Below are 8068 nucleotides of genomic sequence, written 5' to 3' on the forward strand. Positions count from 1 at the left end.
TGGCATGCATATTTGTGGTATGATAAGGTCAAAGCACATAAAGCATTTAAAAATCATATTGTCAGGAAAGCATTGTTTAATGTCTGGATAAGATATAAAGACCTACTGGAAAATAAAACCCCAAGGTGGCTGTCACCGATGGAAGCGAAAGCTCTGAAAAAGCTCAATATGGAGGTCAAATGGCCGAAATATTGGGAAATTCTGGAACAAGAGGGAGATAGACTGAAATTGCAGAGCTTTGAGAAACTAAAAAACAAAGTGCGAGATTGGCCTCATTATTATCAGATAATGGAGGCATATAATTTGGATAAGAAAATCGGCTTCCAGGTGGAAAAATCAAAATTAGAAACAGAACTGTTAGAACCCAAAACTAAGATTCTGTCAAAGATGTATAACTTGCTGTTGAAATGGAATACTCAGGATGAAACGGTCAAATCTGCTATGATTAAGTGGGCACAAGATGTTGGACATAACATAATGATGGCTGACTGGGAACAGTTATGGACCACAGGTATGAAGTTTACGGCATGTAATGCCTTAAGAGAGAATATTATGAAAATGATATACAGGTGGTACATGACACCGGTCAAACTTGCAAAAATCTATCACTTGCCCGATAATAAATGTTGGAAATGTAAAGAGACTGAAGGTACATTCTTTCACCTTTGGTGGACATGCCCAAGGATTAGGTCAATTGATCTTCCTGTTGGACCGCAGTGGAGTGTGAACTATTCCATAAAGCCAAGAAAGCTAGTTTACCCTTTTAAATTTATTATGTTGTCATGTGTTAAGGAAGGCCAGGACTAAAAGCCACTTGCCTAGAGCTGTGGCAATATTTGGGTCAAATCTTTCCGATTAGTCACCTTCTATAACTGCAGGGATCTGTGCACAGGAGCACAAGTGGTCATTAGCAGCAAAGAAACTGCCTTGAAACTCCCACAACTCTCCATGGTTTCTGCAGAAAGCAGGGCGTTGCCTGTTTTAAACTGTGTAGGCTGACTCTGGTGTTGCAGGATACAAGTCAAAGAGAAGAACTATTCAGCCAACCACTCATGTTCATAGAAACCTCCCTGACAACATACCAAGAAGCAAAATCAAGGAGGGCCCTAGCTCTGTCACAGCACATGCTTTGTCTGCTGAAGATCTGACTCAGTTCCTGGTATCTCCAGGGAGGGCCAGAAAAGACTCCTTCCTGGCTGAAATACTTGAGAGGTGCTGCAAGTCACGATAGAGCAGGGATGGGGGAACCTGGGGCTCTCCAATGATGTTGGGGCTCCAGTACAAGCACCCACTTGCCCACTGCTGCTGTGCTCCAGTCCTGCTTTTGAGTTTCCCTTTGGGGCATCTGTTTGGCCACTGAGAACAGGAGGCTGGACTAGATGGGCCTCTGGCCTCAAGCCGCAGAGTTCTTCTTAGGTTCTCACAACATCTGGAGGGTCAAAGTTTAGCCAACCCTCATTGAGTGTCTATGCCATAAGTATAGTGACTGGCCTAAGGTCACCTTGTGGGCTTCATGGAATGAGGATTTGGACTTGGGTCTCCCCAGTCTAACCACAATGCTGCTCTGCTGTACATTGCCTCTTTCCTTGCTTATCTGTGTGGAGAGTTTTGTCTTTGCACTCCAGTTGTAGGCATGTCATGAGGTTGCTGTTGGGAGTCAATGTTGAGTTTTGAGACAAGAGCACCAGTAAGTGAGCAGGCAAGCAGCCACGTGCCCTTTCTGTGTGTGGTCTGAAACCAGACTGCTTTGCACAGAGTGTTCTGCTTTCGTGCCTCGTGTCTTTCTCCATAGTCCCATTCACTAAGGTTTCCCCTTCTGTGCTCCAAGGAACCCTTGACAGCAGCCCACTATGACAAATTTGCAACACATAGAAAGGATTAGTTGCTTACATTTACCTCAACTTTGACAATACTAGTTCAACCTTCAGATGTTTCCAGAGCACCATCTGGATCTGTAGCTGGTTGACAGACTGAACTCAAAGAGGACTCATTAATGGTTCCTCGTCATCCTGGAAAAAAGTGACCAGTGGGGTGCCACAGGGTTCTGCCCTGGGCCTGTTGTTGTTCAACATCTTTATGAATGACTTGGATGAAGGAATTGAGGGGATGTTCATCAGATTTGCTAATGACACTAAACTGGGAGGGGTAGCTAATGCAGCAGAAAACAGAATCAGAATTCAAAATGACCTTAACAGATTGGAGAACTGGGCTCAAGCTAACAAATTGAATTTCAATAGGGGCGAATGTAAGGTTTGGCTCTTAGGCAGGAAGATGTCCTGAAACTCATTGGAAATATAATTTTATTAGAATACTTTTTGCAATTACTTAAGCCAATGTAACTTTACTGCAGAAGGCTCTAGTCCGGGGGGGGGGGGTGCATCACAGAATGGTCTGGGCCGTTGCAGCCATATTAGAATTGGTGGCATTTTCAGGGTTAAGTTGCTCCACACCAACATTTCGTAAGCACCATGTTACCTCTGCAGATGCAAAAGACAATTGCATGCTTCCCCTCCCCGCTTAGTGCTGGTTTTCCTCTTGGGTTTGCCAGGCCTCCTCCCACTCTTCCCCTGGGCAAGACTTGGTTTGCTTGACTTGTCCTTGCCCACCCTCTGATGCAGACTAAGGGCAGGAGCAGAATCCAAAGCAGGCTTGCTGCTCTTTTGTATTATATTGCTATACGGAAATTTAGGGTTGGCTTTTACAGCCCAACTCCCCAAGGGACTCAGATACAGTCCCCCAAGTCCATGATCAGTCTAAGAAGAATGAGTGGAGGCAGGAGCCAGTAGAAGAAAAGCACGGAAGAGCTTTATTTTCTGTCGCAGCAAAGGTCCCGTCCCTGTCCCCCCCCGTAAGGAAGTGAGGACCCGCAACAAGAGTGTGCAACAAGACTTCAGAAATTGCCTGGTCCCTTAGCCAAGACCACCCAAAAGCATCATACGCGCATCACAGAGGTGCTCTAACAGAAATTTGAGCATGTGGCTTGTCTCCTGTTTGTCAAGATACCTGATAATGCTTGCTGGACTTTGGATATAGTGGAGGACTCTAAATTGGATGGACTTACAATATGCAGTTGAAAAAGTTATTTAAAGACTCCATGGAGGGGAGGAGGGGAGTCCTAGGATTTGGAAGAATCTTCTGTGAAATTCTAATATTTGCAAGAACATTATCTGTGTGAATGAATTTGAAAAATCTAATTTTAAAATTTATATATAAAAAGATAATGCTTGCTGGTTGCAGTATCCTGGACAGTCAGTTTTTTTCAGGGAACATTTCCTAATTTTGAAGTGTGAAAGGCTATGCACCTTAAAATTATTATAACAATATAGCCACGGAAAGGCATTTTCTGGAAACCTGGGGCAGCTCCATCGTCTTGGCTGCCATCACTTCACTTGCCATGGCTTGGCCCTCTGCAGCCATCGCACAAGAAGCCGGATGATGCAGAACATTCTGGTGACAGCCAAAAGGCAAAAAGAAGCAAAGGCCCAAATTGTCCCTTTTTACTGTGGCTTGTAAAAACTTTGAGACTATTCAGAATGTCTCACTTGATGAGAGTATTTACACTTCACGGATTGTGAAGAGAAACTTGAACAGAAGCAATTATGGCCCTCCCTACCCCCCCCAAAAAAACATATATCCATTTTATGAAAGTACAGTTTGTTACAAGTTAAGTATTACCTTCAAATATGTCCTCCTCTGTGTTTTGATGTATATTGTGTATTTGCAATTTTAAAAAGTAACGCTGTATTCACCTGAACATAAGCAGCCCCCAAATTATTATTGTTGCTGTTGTTTTATTATTACAGCTATTATTAACTATATAGCACCGTCCGGGTAAAAAGGTAAAGGTAAAGGACCCCTGGACGGTTAAGTCCACTCAAAGGCAACTATGGGGTGCGGCGCTCCTCGCTTTCCAGGCCAAGGGAGCCAGCGTTTGTCCGCAGACAGCTTTCCAGGTCATGTGGCCAGCAGGACTAAACCGCTTCTGGCGCAACGGGACACCGTGACGGAAGCCAGAGCACACGGAAACGCCATTTACCTTCCCGCAGCAACTGTACCTATTTTTCTACATGCAGTGGTGTGCTTTCGAACTGCTAGGTTGGCAGGAGCTGGGACAGAGCAACGGGAGCTCACCCCGTCACGGGGATTCGAACCGCTGACCTTCTGATCAGCAAGCCCAAGAGGCTCAGTGGTTTAGACCACAGCACCACCCGCGTCCCATTCTGTCTGTGTACATGGTGCTGTGCACAATCAAAATAAGAATTCTACTCTAAAGGACATACAATCTAAAATGAGGCAATAAAAAATAAACAATGCAATAAAAATCAATAGTATATCAGGTATACTAAAAGAGCCACTTGCAACTGGAACCCTTCCTGGTACAGAGCCAGCAGGGATTTCCTGGCTGAGAGTGGATCCACAGTGTGACCCCAGACAAACTGGAACGTGTCCAGAGGAGGGCAACCAAAATGGTCAAAGGCCTGGAAACGATGCCTTATGAGGAACGGCTAAGGGAGCTGGGCATGTTTAGCCTGGAGAAGAGGAGGTTAAGGGGTGATATGATAGCCATGTTCCGATATATAAAAGGATGTCACATAGAGGAGGGAGAAAGGTTGTTTTCTGCTGCTCCAGAGAAGCAGACACGGAGCAATGGATCCAAACTACAAGAAAGAAGATTCCACCTGTTCGACAGTGGAATTTGCTGCCAAGGAGTGTGGTGGAGTCTCCTTCTTTGGAGGTCTTTAAGCAGAGGCTTGACAACCATATGTCAGGAGTGCTCTGATGGTGTTTTCTGCTTGGCAGGGGGTTGGACTCGATGGCCCTTGTGGTCTCTTCCAACTCTATGATTCTATGATTCTAGGTGACCCGGAAACTGCAATTAATCCAGAATGCAGCAGCTAGACTGGTGACTGGGAGTGGCCGCCGGGACCACATAACATCGGTCCTGAGAGAGATCTGCATTGGCTCCCAGTATGTTTCTGAGCTCAATTCAAAGTGTTGGTGCTGACCTTTAAAGCCCTAAACTGCCTCGGTCCTGTATACCTGAAGGAGCGTCTCCACCCCCATCATTCTGCCCGGACACTGAAATCCAGCGCCGAGGGCCTTCTGGCGGTTCCCTCATTGCGAGAGGTGAAGTTACAGGGAAACAGACAGAGGGCCTTCTCAGTAGTGGCGCCCGCCCTGTGGAACGCCCTCCCTTCAGATGTGAAGGAAATAAGCAGCTATTCTATCTTTAAAAGACATCCGAAGGCAGCCCTGTTTAGGGAAGTGTTTAATATTTTACGCTGTATTGTTTTTAACACTTGATTGGGAGCCAGATGGGCGGGGTATAAATAATAAATTATTATTATATTATTATTATCCGAGGAGATAGCATTGTCTTTTCCACACACCTTAAGCAAAGTGAGGAGAAGCAGAGGTGAGAATACCTTCTTCCTCTGCCAGTCTATGTGCTCTATATTTATTTATTTCTATTATTAATAATTATCTGGTTTGTAGTAAGTGTGCTGTTGATTATGACTACACCGTCCACACATTCTACCATATTAGCTGCCCATGCTTTTTGGCTCTCTGTCTTCATTTTGCATTGGAAATTCAGAACAAACATGGAAACCTTATTTACAAGAGCAGCATGCACACACACGTCCATTGCCTTTAGCACAGACTTTAGAGTAAAATGTCAATTTATTTTGCATTAGCTTCCTGTGTTGGTCTCTGGTTTAGGAGCGCTGATGTTTGGTGCAGCTGTGCATTGGTGCACATCAAGGCTGCCTCTCTGCCTGATGCAGGTACAGACAAGAGTCAGCTGACACCCAGAACATTCCTGGCTCTTGTGGCCATCTGTGCAAAATACTGTTAGCTCAGCCTCCCTCCAAACTAGAATGGAAGAAGTGGCAGAATGAGGAAGTGTCGCATTTCCATACTTGCAAAATGTCACTCAGCTGCAGTGACATTTTCTTCTGTTCTCCTGCTCTGCAGCCATGTCACTCATGCCAGCTAAAATAACACCAGAAACCCTCTGGCTGTGGTTGCTGGTCTGGCAGTCGGGGGAGGGGAGGTGTGTGGGGTTCTTCCTCCTGATGCTTTGTTCAGCATCAGCTATTTTGAGTTCAGGTAGTAGTTGTATTTTCGCCCCAAATTGAAAGCATCCACTAGTGAGCATCACATTTCTTCAGAACAGATATGTCAATTCTCAAACCCAAAATGTTGACTACTATATTTTCTGTGGTTCATGGAAAAGGCTCCAGAACTGATGAAAGTTGGTTTCAGCTTTGGAATTTGAGTAGCATTCCCCCTACCTCATTTTAATCTAAAATGGCATTCAGAGAGAAAAGTGAGAAGCAGAGGACAGCTTTTCCTGCGCCCTCCCTTCTCTCTCCTCCATCCCTCCTCTGGGAGTACTTTCTTGGTTAACTAATAGATTGCCGTTTTATTATATTTTCTCAATAAAACTCAAATGTCCCAGGAAATCCCAATCTTGCCTGTATTGCTGCTCCATGTACTTTAATAGGACAATTTGCTATGTGAACAATTTGCTGTCCAGTGTTACTGCTGCTCTCCTCCTCTGGGGTGTTTTGTTGTGTTTCTGGGCCATTGAATAAAGGCACGGTTGCCCTCCAGCGGAGCAGAGCCAGAATCTTAGTGGGAAACAGATCCCTATACATATTTTAAACGAATTCCCCCAATTAACTGTGTTCCAGAAAGCTTTATTCGCTGAGCGTGGAGTGGTCTGCAGTTGTGTGAAGAGATGTGTGCCACCTATCCTGGCCAAGGAGAATTCCTGTGTGTCTCAACACAGGGTAGTTGAGAGTGTTTGATGCCAGGTGGGGGGGGGGGCAGGTAGGGCAACATGGCTCCTCTCAGGGCAGTGCAGAGATGAGGCGGAGCCCATCCTAGGCTCCGCCCACTGCACTATGCTCCCCGTGCCTTGCACCTGCCCCTTTCCCTCTCCGGATCAGGCAGCCATGCTCAGGGTTCAAAACGCTGGTGGGTCATGCTGCTGCCTTGCTTGCACCACCCCAATGACCACTTCAGGACTCAAGGCAGACTTGTCCCTCTTTCCTTTTGGGCTTCCTAGAAACATTTTTAAATTGTTGGAGTGCTGTGGCTTTACGTATGGAATGGATGGTGCTTTGCCGTGATTTTGGGGAGTAACTTTTAGGAATTTTGAGGAACTAGGAAAAATGGGGGGAAATGGAAGAAACAAAAAAGCAACAGGCTCCTCAACTCCCTTCTAAAGGAGAGCTCTAGTTAGCTCAATTGTTGGGTGTTTAAAAAGAGGACTTAACCCTAGCAGCTAGAGTGTTTTAAAGGAGAAAATCCTATTAACCTTTCCAAAATAAATGCTTGAAAATTATTGTGCTAAGTTTAAGCCATCAGGTCAGGGAAAGGATGCCCCTGAATTTTGGACTTTATGGAACATATGCCTGGACCTGCATGAAATGTTGCTTGAAAACCTCTCTCTCTCTCTCTCTCTCTCTCTCTCTCTCTCTCTCTCTCTCTCTCTCTCTCTCTGTGTGTGTGTGTCTGTGTGTGTGTGTAAGCAAGAGCAACCTCAGAACTGAAAAGCTGAGCTTAGCTACCTACTCATGATTCAGATATTGTCTATAAACTTGCTACTAAAAGCCAATTGACAAGGTGAGTACAGCTCACAGGTTGTAGAAGGGGCTGTGGCTTTGGAAAAGGAAGCCTGTAGGCACCCAATGACTTAGTGCACCCACTTATCTTATAAGAGGGCCTTTGGGTTTATCTGGTTCTTACTGAGCTTGGCAACATCTATTAGCACAACCGTTAAGCAAAAGTGACACATTTACCTCCTTCCGTTTCCTTTTATTCAGTTTTTGACATCATACTGTCTTGTGGCGTTAGGAAACATGGAAGGAAGTGAACTGGAAGTCAAAAACGGTTTTGTTCACTTGAGCACTGCACTTCATGATGCTACTCACTTTATATGGCCACTATGAAAGGGGAGCGTTGGATCTCACTCCTAATCTGACAATTAGGGAAGATAAAGGTGCAGGGAAACATTTAGAAAACAACAAAAGACTGAGTACTGAAACATACAGGGGTT

This window comes from Podarcis pityusensis (assembly GCF_964106645.2).
Source record: "Podarcis pityusensis genome assembly, chromosome: 3".
Lineage (NCBI taxonomy): Eukaryota > Metazoa > Chordata > Lepidosauria > Squamata > Lacertidae > Podarcis > Podarcis pityusensis.